The 23,606-nt window shown below is 39.4% G+C and overlaps 1 long non-coding RNA gene and 1 pseudogene across 4 annotated transcripts in view; one reads left to right on the top strand and one right to left on the bottom strand.

Annotated features, from left to right (window-relative positions):
• LOC132508553 (uncharacterized) overlaps nucleotides 1-20,924 on the top strand; it is a 105,517-nt gene extending 84,593 nt beyond the window's left edge. For 3 of the 4 annotated variants that reach the window (XR_009536649.1, XR_009536648.1, XR_009536647.1), the window contains 2 exons: nucleotides 446-1,091; nucleotides 18,669-20,924. This is a non-coding gene — a long non-coding RNA (uncharacterized LOC132508553). The remainder of the gene's footprint in view (nucleotides 1-445; nucleotides 1,092-18,668) is intronic. The other variant, XR_009536650.1, reaches the window with a different exon arrangement.
• LOC132508548 (centrosomal protein of 78 kDa-like) lies at nucleotides 149-3,967 on the bottom strand (annotated as a pseudogene).
• Nucleotides 20,925-23,606: the final 2,682 nt, after the last annotated feature.

Below are 23,606 nucleotides of genomic sequence, written 5' to 3' on the forward strand. Positions count from 1 at the left end.
ACCATATGCTATAATAAAAACATAAGTAATTTATTAAAATGTGAAGGCAAAAACATAATTTTAAAAGATTTAGACCTATGTTAGGCATGATAGAGTATGGATGCTTTCTTGAACTTCACAATCAGATCCAGGAGTATCACTTTCAGAATGTTCTAGTAGATTGAGTTTACTTTTAGTTGTCTTTGATGAAAGTCACTATTCTACTCTCTTTCTTAACAGAAATGTTTTTTTGAAGACTCACTTTTAATTGGTTTATTAACCAAAGAATTATTTTGCCCAATTCCTTTGCTTTTCTGCTTTACAGGTGAGTCAGAGCAGGAATGCAGGTCCTTCCGAGGTTGTTTCCTAGCAGAGTATGTTTTGGTATATTCACCTGCTTTGCTCATTTTCTCTGAAGAAGACCTGCTATTTCTAGATAATTCCTCCTCTTTTCTTTGACTTCCAGTTCCAGAAATGACGTCTGCTGAAGGGCGAACATGTTCTAGCAATGAATCTTCAAAAGACTCCTGCCGCTGCTCTGTGACTGGGACCCCAGGTTGTCTTTGGAAGTTTCTAAGACCTCCTGAGTAGACACTGGGATATGGAAGGAGTCAAGAGGCAAAGGAATCCTAGCGTCACCTGTAATTTTCTGAAACTGGACGGAAAAACAAAAGACAAGACAAAAATTCAGTGATGAACAGAGCCAACCATTAAAAAGTAGAGCTCAAAACTTCAATGTTACTCTGTGATCTTATTATTAACACAGTCAATATTCAGAAGATTTCAGAGCCAGTTTTTTTCTAATTATATCTTGCCAAGTGATTCGTAGCTTAACCTAGCTATATCCAAGACTATGTCCGCTACATTTTCAGACTTTGGTGATTGGGGTACTTATTACCCATTTCCTTTCCCTCACTAAAAATAAAACCCTATTCTGTAAGATAATTAATTTCTTTTCTATCCTCCAGGCACATGCAAACAGTATATAGTTTGTGACCAGACTGTGTTCTCAAGCTGTCAGTTCCCAAGACCAGTCTGAGATTGGCTGATGGGGGCTCCAAGCAAGGCTAGAGGAAAAGCTGACAGGTTTCCCCTCCCATTTCCATAACCAGGTGATTCACTATGATATGTTACCTATTAGCTATGTCTGGATTACTTATTTTAAAAATTATATCAGTATGTGTACCTTCATTGTAAGCTGACTGCATACAAATGGAAACCTAAGTAAAATATGAATAGAATAGACATTTATATAATTTAAAATCTGGAATATTTTCTCTAATAAGGATAGTTTGCTTTAACTCATAAATTTTCGAAAGAACTTCCAGTCTCCTTATTTACAACAATACAGTATCATGAAATGGGCACACATTTACTAATCTCAGATTTGGAAAGGATTCCAGAGTCTTCTAGCTCCTGAGCATGTGAACTATTAGAGACTGATCATTATTGTTTTCCCCCTGACTTGGTCATTTCCTTTTTGCTAATCACTCTTAGAATCATTAAGTGCTGTTCTGTCCACTTACTTGGATATTTTGCATTTGTCCTGGGGCACCCTGTTTTGATTCTGATTTTTCTTCTTCAAGTCCCTTCTTTTCTTCTTTACGTGGACTACTAACAGTAGAATTCATCTGGGGACGACCTAGTAAATGAAAATCTGACTGATCTATACCAGCCATTGTGGCCAGCTGCCCAAGCCTGGACCAGAGGAGAAAAGGAGAAAAGACAAAGGTTATTATAATCACATAAGAGCAGTTTAGATTTCCCCAGACCTACAATCATGAAATACTTCTAAACTCTTAAAAGCCAACATCCTACTCCAGACTACAAGCCTCTCTCTCCCCCCAAATCTCAGCCCTTTCCAGATTCATCCTCTAAGACACATCCCACTGTCTCACTAGCAGCTTCAACATGTACCATGCATGTCATCCACTGCCAGTCACACCTCTATTCCCACACTTCTTTACCACCTTTCCTCCAGTTTCCAAGAATGTGTTTGTTCCTTCCTTCCCAACACCAACACCAATTCATTCACTGACAAAACACCACTCCATCAACTATCAGTCTCCACTTCCCTCTTCCAGCAAAGTTGCTCCCAGTTGAAAACCACGGACCTATATCTCCCCTGCAGATTAATAATAATTTTTATGTCTAAGGCAAAAATAACTTTAATTCAAACTTATCAAACAAGCAAAATAAGTGAAAGATAGGAAAATTCTTATGCATTCCCGAATATTTTCAATGAAAACTGCCTTCAATTTAGTCTTACAAAAAACTACACCTACTAATTACTCTATTTACAGGTTACTCTTTTATAATGAGCTCCCCACTCTACCAAAGCAGGCTTCCCTATTTGCATTTATTAAGAAATTTAACTCCTTATTTTAAAAAGTCAACTATATTACCTATAATTACACTAAATATGGCCACGGAAGTGATGAAAATTGCTCCAGTTCCTCAGCAAACTACCATTATAGTTGCAAAGAGAAGAACGCCATGAAGAGAAATGAACTAACCCAGCAACTTTAAGGAGATCCAAGAAAGCATGGAACTTCTGAAAAGAATTCTCAATGCTGCCCAAAACACCTGCATCATCCAGGATCATGCTTGTCAATGAGTGGGCATGAAGGGCTGCAGACAAAGAGAAATTCATATTTCTTAAGTGGGCATTTTCATGTTCCAGCTATAAAAGAAGACTAAAAATGTCTGACATGATTTTTTCTCATTGTCATCAGAAGTAGTCTTGCCTATTTTCAAGGAACAAAACTAAAACACTCAAACTGTAATTAATTTGTAATTAACCTAATTCTCCACCAGTAAAGACAGAGACCGTATCACATAGTAACCAAAACCCACAGGCACCCAACAAAGTTTCCTATATAACACTTAGGTGGTATATAAATAAACCAAAGTTACCATTTTATTAATGATCTTTCACAAAATATCACATTTCTAACTAGTTCAATTCATAATGGAGCCTCATTCCACATTAGAAAATGACCTGCTTTAAGTTTCTCTTAAATTAGAAAATGAAATATAGAATCTGATTTGAATAAAACATATTACATCTCTGCTGAATGTTAAGGATTAACTTTAGTGAGCAAAATATCTAATGCTAACATTTAAAAGTCCTAAATCATACCCAACCCAATTTATTAAATGTACAATCACCAATATTTTCTTTGGCTTCTTGAAAATATTCCCCCCGTGCACTCTTCCCCTTCCGCTCATCATCTATGCACTTAAAACCCCCTGTAAGCTCAACTCTAGTATTTCTCAGAAAGGCCATTAATGTTCATGATGCCCCTTTTGCCTTACATGAGCAGGTGCTCAACATTTATTGAATGAGTGTCCGCCAATCCAATGGATGCACTTTCAAAAATTCCTCCCTACACTCACCCTGTGATAAATTATATTTGGATAGAAATTTTTAGATTATGCCCTACTTTCATGCACATTCCCTAATGTAATTCTCATAGTATATATTTTTATCTTTCATTGCATTCTTAGAAGTTTTCCAATATCTTAAATTTATTTAAATGATTCACTTTCCTAATTCATTGCCAGGAGAGTCTCATCGTGTCTTTTATGTTACTGTATATACAGTATATGCACAAAAAGTGCCTTCTTGAATCAAAGAATCATGAACAGGAAATAAGCTAATGTAATATAAAAGCACGCGCGTGCACGCGCGCGCGCACACACACACACACACACAAAACCAGATTTTCCCATTTTTAAAAACATGCTTTCTGGAATATAGATCATATGATCACTAAATACCAGTAAATGCAAAAGTCCATATGACACAACCAATTTGCAACATATTACAGTTTTAAAGCTTACAAATTATGTGTATATGGCTTAAAATCAAATCAAAATAAAACCAAAACACTCTCTAAAGCAGAATAAGAAATCTGTTTACCTCACTGACTCGTTTATCAGCCTTCAGTCTCATTACTCTTTCCTCCTTTAACTGCTTTAGGCATTCCTCCAGGTTATCCTAAACAAACAGAGTCAATATTATAACTAATTCATAGTATAATATCCCAAAGCCTTTCCAGCTATTGGTCTCATCAGGATTTAGGGGCAGAGCCAGAAGTGAACTCAGATTTTAGTCTGCTACTGGTAATATCATACCATGCTAGTGAAATGAATTATCAAAATCTATCAAATTAGCATAGGTAAGATTTATTTAAATTCCACTCTTTCCGACATAAATTTGTGGCAGCCCACCATAAAAGGCATATGCGTATAACATAGTAAGTCAGAAATAAGAAGTTAAGACCAAGAAAGAAAAATTCTATTTTTATTTGTGGGTCTCTTTATAGCAGGAAGTCCTATTAATGAACATGCTTAACATACCTGAATTACATAATTGCAGATTCAAAAGCATGTTTTTAAAAAGTAATCACTTTTAAAGCAATTTACAGTCAAGCACTGTTCCTGGAGTTCCCTGGGTATTAGATAATCTAATCATCAAAACCCTAAGAGGGGGCTTCCCTGCTGGCACAGTGGTTAAGAATCCGCCTGCCAGTGCAGGGGACACAGGTTCGAGCCCTAGTCCGGGAAGAACCCACATGCCACGGAGCAACTAAGCCCGTGTGCCACGACTACTGAGCCTACGCTCTAGAACCCATGTGCCACAACTACTGAAGCCTGTGTGCCTAGAGCCCGTGCTCCGCAATAAAAGAAGCCACCGCACCGCAACGAAGAGTAACCCCCTGCTCGACGCAACTGGAGAAATCCCGCGAGCAACAACGAAGACCCAACGCAGCCAAAAATAAATAAATAAAATAAAAAACCCTACGAGGAAAAAACGATCACTAACTCCATGTTATTTTACAGATGAGGGAAACAGAGGCAGAGAAGCAGAGTAAGTAGAGCAGCACAGCCAAGGTCACACCACTAAGCAGCAGAGCCACACTGTGGACTCAGGAAGCTGGGTGCCATTCCTGCTCACGGAGGTGGTAGTCTTCCCATTCACCAAGGTCACTGAAATAAAATGAACACTGATAAACTCCCTTAGGAGTTTCAGGAAATAAGACACTTCGGTCTGTGAAGTGGGGACACTGCTTGCATTAGGCAGAATTCTAACAGAGCCCCTAAGACTCCTGCTTACTGAAGTACACAAACCTTCCACTTATCCAATCAAACTCTAAATCTAGCTGTAGTGAAGGGATTTTGCAGACGGAATTAAGGCTCAAAATCAGTTGATTTTTTAAGATAGGGAGATTATTCTAGGTGGATATGGCCTGCTCAGGCACCCCATGAAAAGGACCTGAACTCTTCCCGAATTGAAGTACAAAAGGGACAAGAGGGAGACTCTCCATTGCTGGCTCTGAAGAAGTCAAATGCTGCAGCAGGGAAGGCAAGCGAGAGGCCTCTAGGAGCTGAGACTGTCCCCCGACTGACAGCCAGCAAGGAAATGGGGACCTCTGTCCTGCAACTGCAGAATCTGAATTATGCCAACAAGCCGAAGAAGCCTGGAGGCATTCTTTCCCAGAGCCTCTGGATGCTAACACAGCCAGACTGACATCTTGATTTCAGCTCTGTGACCCACACAAACTATGGTGAACATCCAACGTTTGGGGCTCAATGTCTTACACTTAAATTTCACGTGCTTTAACACTCTCAGGAGGGAACTCACATGTTCCCGTGTGTATTTGAGCAGGAAACCCAGTCACGCTGTGCCTGGACTTCTGACCTACAGAACTGTTAGCTAGTTAAACAGGTATTGTTTTCAGTCAGTAAGAGTGTAGTAAAAGAATTAATATTCTACTCAACTTCCAGGTTTGTGAACAAAATAAACGATTTTCATTGTTTTAGGCCACTGTTTCAGGGTGGTTTCCTATGCAGCGATAAACAATCAGAATACGTACACTTATGAAAACAGTACGGTATATTTATACATTTTAGCTGCTTTGAACAATCACTTAAAAGAATGAGGAACTCTATTATATGCCATCATTGGGAGAGGAGCTGGTATCACTTTCTGGAGAGTAGCTTTTGGTACCTAACAACACTCCTACATCAAGGGTTTACCCTAAGGAAATCAAAGATGTGGGCAAAGATTTATCTACCAACATGATGTCATAAGATTGTTTATAACCAAACGCTAGAAGAAAGCTAAGAGCCTCCAAATTGGGATTGGTTTAAACAAAAACAGCTCACCGTCTGAAGGAATGCGCTATGAAGCCACTAAGAAAAGAATGACAACAGGTCTCAACCAGAGTTAATGAATGGGCTTCAGGAGTTCTACATTCAAAATACATCTGTGCGTTTTTCCTGGGAGATGATGCATAAGCTTAATCAAATTCTCTGATGTAGAAGAGTATTTAGTGACAAGACAAAATATTTTTGATACTTCTTTAAGACAAAAGAGCAGATTAGGTGTGTGTACATGCAGAGGTGGCTTTTATTTCCTTCAATGAGTTGTTCATTTTTTCAAAAATTTGCTCAATGAACATATATTTTTATATTCAGATCATGTTTAAAAAACTGACAGTCTAAGAACTTCAAATTCTTTAATGTTTCATTACTAAAGCCAGCCAAGTTTTCAATGGGGAAAAAGGGGAAAAAATGGAAAAATTCCTCTACTTTCAATATAATGGTTTAATAAATCTTCTAAAACCAATTTCAAAGAAATTCTAAACAAATAAGCAAACAAACCAACCCTCACCACAGTCAGAGGAAAGTAGAGTAAAACTTCCTGACAGGTTCAAAATAGCACATCAAAGTGCAATTACTTGGAATAGTTTCTCCCTCTAGTGGAGAGAATTAGAATAATGTTAAATTTTTGTGAAAAAGTGTGTCCTCCTACTACAAAGTATTAATAATTCATATCCCTTACATGGAAATATGGAACCAAAAAAATTAGAAAGTAAAATTACTTGATATTCTATTACTTAAGTAAGACTAATGATAAGGCTTTGGAATAATTTCCCTTCCTGTCATCTGCTCTCCCTTCCTCCCTTCTGTACACTGGTTAGGGTGATTTTTCTGGGACAAAGCTCCCATCATATTGGATATCAAAGTTTATGTTCACCTTTCCTCCATTTAACATTGAAATCAATAATTTCTCATATAATCAGGGGATTCATAACCTTGATTTTTTTTTTTGTGGGCAACAAAATATTCCACTGAGTGGGTTTACTGGTTAACCATTTTACACATTTAAATTCTTTCCAACTTTTCAGTATTATAAGACAAAATAACCGTTTTTATGCATGAAGGCTTTTTTCTGTATTGAGAATAACATTCTTGCAATAAATCCATAAAAATGAGTTTGAGGTCAAAGCAAATGAACATTTTTAAGGCTCTGAGGTACCTGTCTCCAAACTTCTTTCCAAAAGATTTCTGAGATTTTACACTGCCATCAGCGATGTATCACTTGGTATATAACCTCTACTGTAACTGTTGGCTTCCTTCCTCACTTAGAGTGCAAGTTATTTGAAGATAGGGGGTGTATTTTATTAAGTGTTTATCCCCAGCACCTGTGCCAGCACAATAGCTGGTCAATAAATAATTGCTTAATAAGGAAAATCCCTGCCAATACAAGATGTACGTGTGTGAAAGACAGACTGTGTGTTTTTCTCTAACTGGATAGATGAAAACTTGTCATCTTCTTTAATGTGCAATTTTTTGGCTTATAATTAGTAATTAAATTTCTCTTTTAGATTGTATTGTAAAAATTCAGACTCTGAGGCAAATGGGCCTGGCACTACCCATTAGCTATATAACCTTGGACAAGTTCTATAACTCTAGGCCTCAACTTCCTCATCTATAAAATGGAGATAAGCTCCCACATCACAGAGCTCTTGTGAGGATTACATGAGTTAAAACACATATAAAATTAGAAGAGTGCTTGGTACACAGCATGTCCAATTAAGGCTGAATGAATAACATGTGGACGCAAACAGTAGTGAAGGGCTTAAAATGAAATGGTCTCATCCCACTCCCACATCCAGCAGTCAAGAAGCGACCGATTCTTTACTCAGGTTTTTAATTGTAAAATACGATATGTGTACTGAGAAGTGCAGAGGACAAAACTCTCAATGTGACAAATAAAAAGAGAATACTTACATAACCACTACTGGAATCTGAAAGTATTGATACTTGTCAGCATCTCAAACCCGCCCCCCATATCCTTTTCTCATCACAATCTCCTTCCCTCTTCCCAGTTAAACACCATCCTCATTTCTTGACAATCATTTCCTTTAACCTGCATGCATCCCTAACAAAAGAGTTTAGTTTTGTCAACATCTAACTTTATGTAGAGGATCATAGTATATGAAGTCTTTTCTTATTTCTTTCACTCAACATTGGTTTAAAAAATTCATCCACATTGCAGCCTGTAGCTCTAGTTCATTCAATTTTATTGCTTGATAGTTTTCCCACTGTATGAATATGCATAATTTATTAAATTTTTGACTTTTCTTCTTTTTTTTTATTGGAGTATAATTGCTTTACAATGGTATGTTAGTTTCAGCTTCACAACAAAATGAATCAGTTATATATATACATATATTCCCATATCTCTTCCCGCTTGCGTCTCCCTCCCTCCCACCCTCCCTATCCCACCCCTCCAGGCGGTCACAAAGCACCGAGCTGATCTCCCTGTGCTATGCGGCTGCTTCCCACTAGCTAACTACCTTACGTTTGGTAGTGTATATATGTCCATGCCTCTTTATCGCTTTGTCACCGTTTACCCTTCCCCCTCCCCATAGCCTCAAGTCCATTCTCTAGTAAGTCTGTGTCTTTATTCCTGTTTCACCCCTAGGTTTTTCATGACATTTTTTTTTAAATTCCATATATATGTGTTAGCATACGGTATTTGTCTCTCTCTTTCTGACTTACTTCACTCTGTATGACAGACTCTAGGTCTATCCACCTCATTACAAATAGCTCAATTTCGTCTCTTTTTATGGCTGAGTAATATTCCATTGTATATATGTGCCACATCTTCTTTATCCATTCATCCGATGATGGACACTTAGGTTGTTTCCATCTCTGGGCTATTGTAAATAGAGCTGCAATGAACATTTTGGTACATGACTCTTTGAATTATGGTTTTCTCAGGGTATATGCCCAGTAGTAGGATTGCTGGGTCATATGGTAGTTCTATTTGTAGCTTTTTAAGGAACCTCCATACTGTTCTCCACAGTGGCTGTATCAATTTACATTCCCACCAACAGTGTAAGAGGGTTCCCTTTTCTCCACACCCTCTCCAGCATTTATTGTTTCTAGATTTTTTGATGATGGCCATTCTGACTGGTGTGAGATGATATCTCATTGTAGTTTTGATTTGCATTTCTCTAATGATTAGTGATGTTGAGCATTCTTTCATGTGTTTGTTGGCACTCTGTATATCTTCTTTGGAGAAATGTCTATTTAGGTCTTCTGCCCATTTTTGGATTGGGTTGTTTGTTTTTTTGTTATTAAGCTGCATGAGCTGCTTATAAATTTTGGAGATTAATCCTTTGTCAGTTGCTTCATTTGCAAATATTTTCTCCCATTCTGAGGGTTGTCTTTTGGTCTTCTTTATGGTTTCCTTTGCTGCGCAAAAGCTTTTAAGTTTCATTAGGTCCCATTTGTTTACTTTTGTTTTTATTTCCATTTCTCTAGGAGGTGGGTCAAAAAGGACTTTGCTGTGATTTATGTCATAGAGTGTTCTGCCTATGTTTTCCTCTAAGAGTTTGATAGTTTCTGGCCTTACATTTAGGTCTTTAATCCATTTTGAGCTTATTTTTGTGTATGGTGTTAGGGAGTGATCTAATCTCATACTTTTACATGTAGCTGTCCAGTTTTCCCAGCACCACTTATTGAATAGGCTGTCCTTTCTCCACTGTACATTTCTGCCTCCTTTGTCATAGATAAGGTGACCATATGTGCGTGGGTTTATCTCTGGGCTTTCTATCCTGTTACATTGATCTATCTTTCTGTTTTTGTGCCAGTACCATACCGTCTTGATAACTGTAGCTTTGTAGTATAGTCTGAAGTCTGGGAGCCTGATTCCTCCTGTTCCTTCTTTCGTTCTCAAGATTGCTTTGGCTATTCGGGGTCTTTTGTGTTTCCATACAAATTGCAAAATTTTTTGTTCTAGTTCTGTGAAAAATGCCAGTGGTAGTTTGATAGGGATTGCATTGAATCTATAGATTGCTTTGGGTAGTAGAGTCATGTTCACAATGTTGATTCTTCCAATCCAAGAACATGGTATATCTCTCCATCTATTTGTATCATCTTTAATTTCTTTCATCAGTGTCTTATAATTTTCTGCATACAGATCTTTTGTCTCCTTAGGTAGGTTTATTCCTAGATATTTTATTCTTTTTGTTGCAATGGTAAATGGGAGTGTTTTCTTGATTTCACTTTCAGATTTTTCATCATTAGTATATAGGAATGCCAGAGATTTCTGTGCATTAATTTTGTATCCTGCCACTTTACCAAATTCATTGATTAGCTCTAGTAGTTTTCTGGTAGCATCTTTAGGGTTCTCTATGTATAGGATCATGTCATCTGCAAACAGTGACAGCTTTACTTCTTCTTTTCCGATTTGGATTCCTTTTATTTCCTTTTCTTCTCTGATTGCTGTGGCTAAAACTTCCAAAACTATGTTGAATAAGAGTGGTGAGAGTGGGCAACCTTGTCTTGTTCCTGATCTTAGTGGAAATGCTTTCAGTTTTTCACCATTGAGGATGATGTTTGCTGTGGGCTTGTCATATATGGCCTTTATTATGTTGAGGAAAGTTCCCTCTATGCCTACTTTCTGGAGGGTTTTTATCATAAATGGGTGTTGAATTTTGTCAAAAGCTTTCTCTGCATCGATTGAGATGATCATATGGTTTTTCTCCTTCAATTTGTTAATATGGTTTATCACATTGATAGATTTGCGTATATTGAAGCATCCTTGCATTCCTGGAATAAACCCCACTTGATCATGGTGTATGATCCTTTTAATGTGCTGTTGGATTCTGTTTGCTAGTATTTTGTTGAGGATTTTTGCATCTATGTTCATCAGTGATATTGGCCTGTAGTTTTCTTTCTTTGTGACATCCTTGTCTGGTTTTGGTATCAAGGTGATGGTGGCCTCGTAGAAGGAGTTTGGGAGTGTTCCTCCCTCTGCTATATTTTGGAAGAGTTTGAGAAGGATAGGTGTTAGCTCTTCTCTAAATGTTTGATAGAATTCACCTGTGAAGCCATCTGGTCCTGGGCTTTTCTTTGTTGGAAGATTTTTAATCACAGTTTCAATTTCAGTGCTTGTGATTGGTCTGTTCATATTTTCTATTTCTTCCTGATTCAGTCTTGGCAGCTTGTGCATTTCTAAGAATTTGTCCATTTCTTCCAGATTGTCCATTTTATTGGCATAGAGTTGCTTGTAGTAATCTCTCATGATCTCTTTTATTTCTGCAGTGTCAGTTGTTACCTCTCCTTTTTCATTTCTAATTCTATTGATTTGAGTCTTCTCCCTTTTTTTCTTGATGAGTCTGGCTAGTGGTTTATCTATTTTGTTTATCTTCTCAAAGAACCAGCTTTTAGTTTTATTGATCTTTGCTATTGTTTCCTTCATTTCTTTTTCATTTATTTCTGATCTGATTTTTATGATTTCTTTCCTTCTGCTAGCTTTGGGGTTTTTTTGTTCTTCTTTCTCTAATTGCTTGAGGTGCAAGGTTAGGTTGTTTATTCGAGATGTTTCCTGCTTCTTAAGGTGGGCTTGTATTGCTATAAACTTCCCCCTTAGAACTGCTTTTGCTGCATCCCACAGGTTTTGGGTCGTTGTGTCTCCATTGTCATTTGTTTCTAGGTATTTTTTGATTTCCTCTTTGATTTCTTCAGTGATCACTTCATTATTGTTTAGCCTCCATGTGTTTGTATTTTTTACAGATCTTTTCCTGTAATTGATATCTAGTCTCATGGCGTTGTCGTCAGAAAAGATAGTTGATACAATTTCAATTTTCTTAAATTTACCAAGGCTTGATTTGTGACCCAAGATATGATCCTGGAGAATGTTCCATGAGCACTTGAGAAAAATGTGTATTCTGTTGTTTTTGGATGGAGTGTCCTATAACTATCAATTAAGGGCGTCTTGTCTAATGCATCATTTAAACTTGTGTTTCCTTATTTATTTTCATTTTGGATGATCTGTCCATTGGTGAAAGTGGGGTGTTAAAGTCCCCTACTATGAATGTGTTACTGTCGATTTCCCCTTTTATGGTTGTCAGTATTTGCCTTATGTATTGAGGTGCACCTATGTTGGGTGCATAAATATTTACAATTGTTATATCTTCCTCTTGGATCGATCCCTTGATCATTATGTAGTGTCCTTCTTTGTCTCTTCTAATAGTCTTTGTTTAAAGTCTATTTTGTCTGATATGAGAATTGCTACTCCAGCTTTCTTTTGGTTTCCATTTGCATGAAATACCTTTTTCCATCCCCTTACTTTCAGTCTGTATGTGTCTCTAGGTCTGAAGTGGGTCTCTTGTAGACAGCAAATATATGGGTCTTGTTTTTGTATCCATTCAGCCAATCTGTGTCTTTTGGTGGGAGCATTTAGTCCATTTACATTTAAGGTAATTATCGATATGTGTGTTCCTATTCCCATTTTCTTAATTGTTTTGGGTTCGTTATTGTAGGTCCTTTCCTTCTTTTGTGTTTCTTGCCTAGAGAAGTTCCTTTAGCAGTTGTTGTAGAGCTGGTTTGGTGGTGCTGAACTCTCTCAGCTTTTGCTTGTCTGTAAAGGTTTTAATTTCTCCATCAAATCTGAATGAGATCCTTGCTGGGTAGAGTAGTCTTGGTTGCAGGTTTTTCTCCTTCAACACTTTCAATATGTCCTGCCACTCCCTTCTGGCTTGCAGAGTTTCTGCTGAAAGATCAGCTGTTAACCTTATGGGGATTCCCTTGTGATCTATTCAGGTATTCCACAGATGCAGGGTATATCAAGTTGATTGTGGAGCTTTAATCCGCTGCTTCTGAGGCTGCTGGGAGAGATTTCCCTTTCTCTTCTTTGTTCTCACAGTTCCCAGGGGCTCAGCTTTGGATTTGGCCCTGCCTCTGCGTGTAGGTCGCCGGAGGGCGTCTGTTCTTTGCTCAGACAGGACGGGGTTAAAGGAGCCGCTGATTCGGAGGCTCTGGCTCACCCAGGCCGGGGGGTAGGGAGGGCCTGCAGCGGCAGAGGCCGGCGTGACGCTGCAGCCTAAGGCGCGCCATGCGTTCTCCCGGGGGAGTTGTCCCTGGATCCCGGGACCCTGGCAATGGCGGGCTGCACAGGCTCCCCGGAAGGGCGTGTGGCTAGTGACCTGTGTTCGCACACAGGCCTCCTGGCGGCGGCAGCAGCGGCCTTAGCGTCCCATGTCCGTCTCTGGGCTCCGCACTCTTAGCCGCGGCTCGCGCCCGTCCCTGGAGCTCTCTCAAGCAGCGTTCTTAATCCCCTCTCCTCGTGCACCAGGAAACAAAGAGGGATGTAAAAGTCTCTTGCCTCTTTGGCAGCTCCAGACCCCTCCCCGGACTCTCTCCCGGCCAGCCGCGGCGCACCAACGCCCTGCAGGCTGTGTTCACGCCGCCAACCTCAGTCCTCTCCCGGCGCTCCGACAAAAGCCAGAGCCTCAGCTCCCAGTCCCGCCCGCCCCGGCGGGTGAGCAGACAAGCCTCTCGCTGGTGAGTGCCGGTCGGCCCGATCCTCTGCGCTGGAATCTGTCCACTTTGCCCTCCGCACCCCTGTTGCTGTGCTCTCCTCCGCGGCTCCCAAGCTCCCCCACTCCGCCTCCCGAAGTCTCCACCCGCGAAGGGGCTTGCTAGTGTGTGGACACTTTTCCTCCTTCACAGCTCTCTCCCGCTGGTGCAGGACCCGTCCCTATCCTTTCGTCTCTGTTTAGTTTTTTCTTTTGCCCTAACCAGGTACGTGGGGGGTTCCTTGCCTTTTGGGAGGTCTGAGGTCTTCTGCCAGCGTTCAGTAGGTGCTCCGTAGGAGTTGTTCCACGCGTAGATGTATTTCTGGTGTATCTGTGGAGAGAACGGTGATCTCCGCGTCTTACTCTTCCACCATCTTCCCGGAAGTCCCCAAATTTTTGACTCTTAATGGACAGTTTGTTTTCAGTTTGTGCTAATGCAAATCATGGACAGGAATCCTGCTGTACCGGCTATTCTGGTGCATTTACACAGGGCAGGGGTGAGGGCTGCTGGCTCACAGGCTATTTATATACCTTCAGTTGATGGAGAGTGCTAAATGCTTTCCAAAGTGGTTGTGTCGATTTATACTCCAGTATGAACAGGGTAGAAGATTCCCATAGTACTCCAGGTCTACAATACCTGATAGTACCACACTTTATTTATGTATTTGTCAAACTGATTAGCATCTGGTTTCATTGGTTTTGACTCACTTTTCTCTTATTACTTAATGAAGTCGTACACTTTTCTGTGTTTACTGGCTGTTTGGATTTCCTTTTGTATGAGGTTTACGTCAACTATTGTTATTTTTTTATTATTTTTTTATTTTTGGCTGTGTTGGGTCTTTGTTGCTGCGTGCAGGCTTTCTCTAGTTTCAGTGAGCAGGGGCTACTCTTCATTGCAGTGGCTTCTCTTGTCGTGGAGCACAGGATCTAGGAGGGTGGGCTTCAGTAGTTGTGGCACGTGGGCTCAGTAGTTGTGTTGCAGGCTCTAGAGCACAGGCTCCGTAGTTGTGCAGCACGGGCTTCGTTGCTCCGCGGCATGTGGGATCTTCCTGGACCAGGGCTCGAACCCGTGTCCCCTGACTTGGCAGGCAGATTGTTAACCACTGCGCCACCAGGGAGGTCCAACTATTGTTATTTTGAATTCTTCCCCATTTACAAGTAATACTCTTACATGACTATTTTCTGACTAAATTTGAGACATTATCTGTTCACTTTCTATTTTACTAAGTAAGGGTTTATTTCCTTTACACTCTTCCTATGTCCACACTGCTCAGTAAAGTTATGTCATCATGAGTTATTCCACTGCTCATGATCTCTTTGACTTGTAGTGATATACTTAAAAACCTACATTGTTGATCAACTATAACCTCTCTCAACGTCACGCTTTCTAAAATGAGGACATTCATACCATCTTCCCTTTTTTCTACCGCCTGTCTACCTTTCAAACCTAGCTTTTACGTTGTCAAAGTTGAAATTTATATTCTGTTCTATGTGCAGTTAAGTCTTCTGTTATTTGAGAGTCAGTAGGGAGTAAGGTTTAATAGAACAGGCGGAGAGCCTAAACTCAAAGCCTCGATCCAACCCTAAATTAGGTACAGCCTCGGCAAGTTCCTTCCCTGTCTTAGCTTCCTTTTCTCAGAAGTGGGAAAGGGGCTTCCCTGGTGGCCCAGTGGTTGAGAGTCTGCCTGATGATGCAGGGGACACGGGTTCGTGCCCCGGTCCAGGAAGATCCTACTTGCCGCAGAGCGGCTGGGCCCGTGAGCCATGGCCGCTGAGCCTGTGCGTTCGGAGCCTGTTCTCCACAAAGGGAGAGGCCACAACAGTGAGAGGCCTGCGTACCAAAAAAAAAAAGTGGTAATGATATTAGCACCAACCTCATAAGGCTATTCAGAGGATTAAATGAGTTAATATATGCTAAAACACTTAAAGCCTAATATATACATACTAAGTATATACTAGTACATAATACATTTCAGTACATACCAAGTTAATACAAATACATACTAAATATAGTTTAGGTTAGTTATTTGTTATTACATGCAAGTTGACAATAAAAGCTGCAAACCAAGACAGTATTGCCATTATTACAATTAAATTAATATTGCCCACTGCAGATGTACTGTCTCTGTGTATAGACTACACCTCGTTCCATACTGTGTCAGTGTCACTGCCCTTGTGCCGGGTGACCACATACCCCAAACCGCCTTGGGCTGTTCCAGTTTATACCTGTTGTCCTGATGTTACAGCATTAGAGCGCCTCCTTACACTACTGAAGTGTTCTGGTGTGGACAACAAATTACATAGGTGGTCATTAGCCCCGTGTGTCGCTGAAAAGGGGGACATCTATAGTGTCAAGTTTAAGTGGATTCTTCTCTTCCTCACCAATAGTAGGTTAAAAATCAACCATAGCTTAGTTTGCTTCATGTTTATGTCCGTATAGCCTTTTATCCTCTGGAGTTCAAGTTCCTTCTCCTCTTCTTCTCTCTCCTCCCTTCCAACAGTGCCGAATACCTAGTAAGTACAATATGCCTCAAGGTGTTTCTAAGCTCTCAATCACACAATCAACAGAAGCCTCTCCAATCTAGACTAGCTACTCTCTGCACTGAATCCCCTATTACCTTCCTTCTTGGTTTACTGCCTCATTTTGCTGGATTATTTCTATAAATAGCTTAAGGTGTAGCACAGGACGTCAATTTTTCAAATTTCTTTGTGTACAAAATATCTTCTTCAGCCTCCACTTATGACTGATAGTTTGGCTGGATACAAACCCCTAGGGTGAAAATTATGTGCCTGAAAAACTTTGGAGGTTTCTTTCTAATGCCTTCCAGGATCCATGGTGCTGATGATAAGTATGATAAAGTCAGATTTTAACTTTTTGTTTTAGGTGACCAGTACTTTTTTCTCTGGAATGGATGTATCCTGTCAGTATTTTATTCTATGTTAATTTATTTTTTCAGTATTTTAAAGTTTCATAATGAAGGGTGCCTAGGTGCGAGTCTATTCTTGTTCATCTTGCTCAAAACGTGAGTAACTATTTTCAATCAGAGGCCTGATGTCTACTTTCAGCTGTGGGAAATTTTCTTGCCCCTGACAGCTTCCCTCCATTTTTTTTCTGGGTCTGGAGTTTCTAATAGTAACATGTTGCATCTCCCAGATGCAGCCTCTCTAACATATTGCTATCACGTTTTCCATTGTGTCTTTCTTTTTTATATAATGAGAAATTTTTAAAATTCCTCCTGAATTTATTTCAGCAACCATATTTTCATTTCCAAGAGACCTCTCTTGCTTTCTGACCATTCTCTTTTTAATTAACACCCTAGTCTTATTTTATAGTTGCTAGCTCTTTTTAAACCTCTCTCAGGATACTAATTAGGGTTTTTTCTTAAATTATTTTGTTCCCTAAATTGTCCCTGGTCCTACCAGGATATGTTTTCACTCTTTTTCCCCCTCTCATGTTGTAAGCTTTACTCAACTATCAGGCAAATGACAGTTATTTTCTATTTAAGAATGAGCGCAGAAAGCTCCCTGAAGTCAACAACTGATTGGTTTCTTATGCAGGAAAAAGCGGGGAGTAACTGTAATAGGATCCCCCCCAAACACAATTTTCTAGGATGTAAAAACTCACACTAGCTGCCCTAGTTCTCCCCAGTTTCATTGTTTTCAAAATGAAAGCATCTCATTTCAGGAGCGTGAGGGCGGGGCTGGGAGTCCGTTCCTCCAAACACAACCCTTCAATGAGCTCCCCTATTTCAGTCACACTTTTAACTAACTCCACCCTCTCTCCTACATGCGCATCTGAGCATGGGGCTACTTCTGCAGGTGGGGTCAGAATCCTCCTCAGTTGCAGGTGGTCCCTGTGCATATTCTAGATGATGCTTTTCCTCTGTTCTACTGCTTCGGTTTCACACTCTTCCACTTGTCTTCTGTCTTTCAAAACTATGTTGAAATCTCTTGATTGTTGTGGGCTTATATAATTAAACACTTTGATACCATCCTTGTAGTGTCTTGTCAAAACGGAGAAGAGCTGAAAGGGTTCTCAGTGCATTCTGAATCTGCTATTCTGTGGTCCCAGTGTGTAAACTTCTTGGTCTTCCCCAGTGTCTATCATTGCTATTAGAAATACAATCTCCTGGTCTACTCGTGAAGGAAATGAATACAACACATCTAAAATGACAAGGAATGCGGGTTAGATGCTCTAGGGTCTTGTCGTACTCTGCCATTTACTAATAAACCACTTACGTGCTACAAATCTTAGGTGCTCATTTATAAAATGAAAGGGGGTAACGCTACATGAAATATAGATTTCTCCTACTCTAACATTTCATAATTTTCTAAGTTTTTTTCTTAAAATTTCTTATATTAATTTTAATTAAAAAAATTAAAATCTGACTTTCTCTTTTGAAAATCAAAGAGTTAATTCCCATAGTCCTATAATAATGGGATAATTAGTTCTGAAACCGGTCAAGTTTCATGTTTCATATGAAAAGAAAATCATATTAAATAATTTTTAAAAATTAAACATGGACTTTGTAGCACAAAGACAAGGTCCCCCCCAAATGGTGTTCCTTTATTTACTAGAAATGTTCAGCTCTGTATTAAAGTTGAAATAAAATAAATGTATTATTTTTTAGGTGCAAAAATTTCTTATGAAAATCAATTTTTCTTTTCTGTCCATAGAAACAAAAGTATGCAATGACATTAGAGGTCAGGTTTATTTGTTAATAGAATGTAGCTTCTTGATATTTTTTATTTGAGGAAAGGAGAATATCAACATCAAAACTTTTTTCAACTTTACTTTTATTTAAAATGAGGCCCTATTTTCCTCTTATAAAAAGACAGTTCAACTAGAATTGTCAATTTTCTCATCTGTAAAACAAGAGCACTGAATCAGCTGACTACATTCATTCAGAACTCAATTTCCTTATCTTATGATCACTAAGGTTCTCCCTAAATCTAATATACTAAGGTTCTAAAGAAAGGAAAATATATTACTAACGACATGTTTTGATTTTTATTTCTTAGAGTTCAAATGTCCCCCATTCACCTTGGTCTAAGCTTAACCAGTCAAGGAGATACAACGCAGATGGGAGGAGAAAACAGAACCCTCACACAAGCTGTGCCGTGTTGCAATCAACCTTCCATTTGAAAAATAATCTTCTCTATAGCTTTAAAGTGATACCTTTGTACTGGCAATGCTTCTTGTTTCAAACTGATTTTCTCTGGCTCTTCCCAAACACTTTCTGAGGAATCATCAACCTCTTCGATTTCTGAGGAGGAAGGACCCTCTACTGTCACAGTCACAGGAAATTCTGATGGACCTGAGTGTCACAAGAAGGAGATAGGAAACCACAGAGTTGTTAAAGTGCAAAGAAAGAAGACAAGATTGTATAAAAGACAACATAAGCCAGATACCAAATATGCAAATATTAGAGGACATTTAACAAAAGTGATCTGAGGTATCATTATTTATAAATGTCTCTCACTGCTCCTTAGTCTAAAACAGGCAATGACTAAGTAACTTATTTTTGCTATGTTACTGTACAGACCTCTGTTGTACACAGTTAGGATTAGTAATGGGAATTGCCCATATTATTTTATTAAGTTTCTTTCACAGAAGCCAAGGGAAGATCCAAGGTAACCATTTTTTCTCAGATCAACTTTAGACTGCAAATGAAAAATTTATTTTTCACTATCAGACAAAAACAGTCTGGAAGAAAATGTAGTTTTTCAGAGGAAAATACATCAGTAAAGGGACTGATATAGAATCAGAAGAATAATCAGAAAGTCAACATATCTAAGCTGTGTATAATAGATGTTAGAATTTAAAAAAGTAAATCACATACACATACATAACTAAAACTGACCCATCAAAAATTTCATCTTCTCATCACCCTTAAGCCAAAACTAGGGTAACAGTAATACAATTCTCCTGTCAAGCTTCACTGCCACTGCAATGTTGTTCAATTGGACATTTCCAAACATTTAAAACCTGACCTGGCCACAACCCCACAAAATTCTACAGATCATAAAGAAGTGTGCTGGGATTATGTAACTATGCAGAAGACAAGTAACTAGGACATCATTTTGACAACAAGCAGCAAGCCTGCAGCATAGGAAAATCCCAACAGGAGAGCGAGGCGCACACCTCTCTCTCTGGGCATGCAAGGGCAGGACTGACACCCAAGATGCTCTTCTCTCAACCTCAGCAGTGGTGCCTTTCACAGAGCAACTATGCAGTCTCCCAGAACCACTGGGAAGGAGAATCTGATACTGACAGTATTAGCTTGCCGTGAGGCCATGAGTGAGGGAATGTGTGTGGCCTTGGTGAGAGAGCAGAGGTTTGGTAGATGTCGCTTTATATTGGCTTTTAGATCAGGAATTTGTACATAGAGCCCGCAAACAACGTTTCTTGAAAACATGAACATTCTTGAGTATGACAGCTCCACGTGAGGGGTCAGAAATGGCAGTCAAGTTCATTTCACTGGGTAACAGCTGATGTGCGGACTGGAGAACAGGCTTCCTTGTTTACAGACATAACCACAAGGCTGCCAGTTGTGTGCCAAACCCACACAACTACACAGTTGCATTGAGAGAGCGACCAGACAAGTTCTACACAGATTTATTTCAGAGAGGGAAATGCTTCCTGTAAGCCTCTGTCCGTTTAAAAAGCAAGAAGAATGACCACCCACCTCTCCCAATTCAAGCCCTACATATCATAAATATGATAGCTACACACCAGCAACTGATTACATACATCACGAGCTTTGATGAATGGCAAGCCCCTAAAAAGATATCAACAAAACGAAGTTAGATCTTGATGTAACTACATCACCAGTTAAACCCAGTTAATACAACTATTTAGTATTATGTACAGTAACCACACAGAATTGTGTATAAAAATAAATAAGCTCAAAACAAGGACCTGGAGGGCTCTGCTACGGAGAAAACTGAACAGAATTCAGCCGACTGGCTTGGTAATAACTCTCTGAACTGCTGAGAGGCCCCTTCAGTTCCTATGTTCAAGATGGTTGAGATTTCAGTCTCACTTCTGTAAATGGTTATATTAATCATTCTCTAATTTACCACTCTGTGTGACGAGGATGGACCTGAGATAGTGTCTCAGGAAGAAGATAGAAAACCACAGAGTTGTTAAACTCAAGTGCAAAGACTGGGGATTCAACACTATACTTTATGCAACAGCAATTCACATTACCATTTGGTCAGATTCTTTCAACAAAACAGAAGCTGCACTCACATGTATTAAAAGACAAAAATTAACTGCCATCTGTATCAATATGTTAACGTGCTTCAATCATATGTTTTCATGAAAGTTTAAACATAAAATCACCTTTAAGATCTTGGCCATGTAATCTTCTCCCTGCCATGTCAAATTATACCCCGTGAAGTTTACTGTCTTAAGAGTGATAGAGTTCTTTATTATACCTTGACAAGTAACTAAAAGGAAAAATAAAAAACCACACACACAGTAAGATGAAGAGCCTATACATTTGTCAATCTTGACTTATCTGCTTTTCTTGAGTCAATTGGAGGTTTACAGCCACATTCTTAAAATCATTAACTACAATCTTCCCAAACAGATAATTGATGAACTGATGCATTCTAAAACTTGTCAGTAACAAAGTTATTCCAGTTTACAGCAAGAGTTCTATTCTATTTAGGTACTAAAACTGAATACACTGAATACTGCAAACTTTCTTCCCAACCACTCAGCAAAGTACTACATACTTTTGAGACAAAGGAAAAAAAAGAAAAACCTAAAGAGCATAAGACTCCTCTGATTTTCATTTCCAATGATACATGCCAATCTTGATGAGCAATCAGCGATTTAAATGTCAACTATAAACCCAGTATTTTATTAGCTGCTATGCAGTATACTAGAGCAATAGAAGAGAGAGGACCTCAAAACCTCTGTTCCCTCAAATTGAAAGGCAGGCTTCCTGACCCCTCCAGACCACTACTGGACACAGGGAAGGGACACTAATGTTTCAGGACCCTAATCAAGAGTCACCTGCTTTGTGATTACTTCCATGACACACCCTCACCAACACCACTGAATTTGCTGCTCCTATGGGATGTTACATATATTTCCTATTTTAACACATACCACAGTGCATTATAATTATGATTGCAGATAGATGTTCTAACAATTTAAAGAGAATGATGACTTTTTTGCTCTTACATCTTGCTATTTCCCTTCCCATAATATTTCTTGAAGAGAAACCATAAAAATACAAACAAACAGAAAAAACAAAAAATATACGAAACATGTGGTTTGTGGCTTAACACAAACTTAAGTAAGATTAATTCTGACAGTATCCAGCATGACAAACTTCCATGGTACAAATGAAAATGGACCAAGGTTTGAGCAGGTACAGGAGACAATCCAGGTATGAACAACACCAAGAAAAGGTAGACAGGAAAAGGTAGACAGACATGGTGTGTAGGAAATCACGAGACCAGTCTAATGGGAAGAGACTTAAACAAGGCTGAAACTCACTTTCTAAACCTCCATCTCCAACTGGACAATTCACAAGACACAGGTGCACCAAAGAAGCCAATTATTCAATCCCTTTAATGGGGAGGAACAGTTTAAACTTTTATTGGTTTAGTTTGCCCCAAAAGCAACTACCAAATGTTGGCAGGACACAATGAAGGCTTACCTTTGTTAACATAGTTAAGTCTCTCTCTCTCACAACTAGCCCACTTAGCTCCAGGCTCCTTAGCGCACCCGACGCACTTACACAGAATTTAAGAGCTTTACACAGCTGGAGGTCACATCTTTATTTCTTATTGCAGGAACACGACTTCTGTAAACTTTATTTCTGTCACAACCTAAAGCAAAATTATTGTAAAATGAGTGACTTAAACCATACATTTTATCATCATTAAAAAGCATCTAAATAAAAAAAAAGCATCTGCTCTGTGCTAAGGATTAGAAACGACTCCTGCCCTTAAAGCCTTCATTAAGGAGGAAGATGTATAGACTTAAAATTTCAATCACATGAGATAAAGAACCATAACCTTTATGCACAGAGTTTCCTATGGAGGCCAAAACTTATATCTAAGTGAGGGCTTCATGATAACCCTGAAGTACAATCTAGAAAGATGAGGCTATGCAGAGCTGGAGTAGGAGGTGCATTAACTGCAGAGGGAACATCTGTGAAAAGATACTCAAGCCTGACACCTGCTGGGCACAGTAAATACTGCAGGTGGGGATGACTAAAGGCTAGGGGTCCAAGTGTGAGAAGAGACAGAAAGGAAAATAGAGATGTTGGCCGAAGCAAGCCTGGGAGAGAGCATGGCTTGTATCCCACAGGTGATGAGGCCTGGGGTTACCACTGGCTGAGTAAGGGTGCCTCCGCTGATTAGAAAAAGGAGCCATGCTGCTGAAGGACCAATTAGATAAAGGGAGTGACCACAGAAAGCTCTGCTTCCTCAAGGCCAAAGAGCCCCATGAGGCCTGGCCGAACGTAGTTCAGACTACACGCCTCTGGGCAGAGCACACGCTGGGCGGCTAGTATGCACTAACTCTGTGTGGGCAAGCCATTAGCAGCATTATTTTAGGCATATCTTTTTATGGTAGAAGATCACTTAACCTGAGTAGGCAGATGAACTTAGAGGAACTGAACCCAGGGGCCACGAAACCACCCAGGAGTTTCTGCCACAGTCTGGGAAAAATGTAATATGGATGAAGAAGCAAATTTAGGAGGAGGCCAAAATCTACAAGCTAGACCCACTGGATGCAAGACATAAAGAAAGTTCAGTGAAGGACCTCTGAAGAGAATGGGCTCTACAATAAATTTTTCTTACATTCAATGTAAAATATTAGGCAAAATTAAGTACCGTGGCCTTTCAGGTCCCTTCCAACTATAATTTCTTTTGATTTCTAACTTATTACTCTGGTTAAGTAAAGTCCCTTCAGAGGTACGGAACAGTTCT

Source organism: Lagenorhynchus albirostris, chromosome 2, assembly GCF_949774975.1.
Source record: "Lagenorhynchus albirostris chromosome 2, mLagAlb1.1, whole genome shotgun sequence".
In the NCBI taxonomy this organism is placed as follows: Eukaryota; Metazoa; Chordata; class Mammalia; order Artiodactyla; family Delphinidae; genus Lagenorhynchus; species Lagenorhynchus albirostris.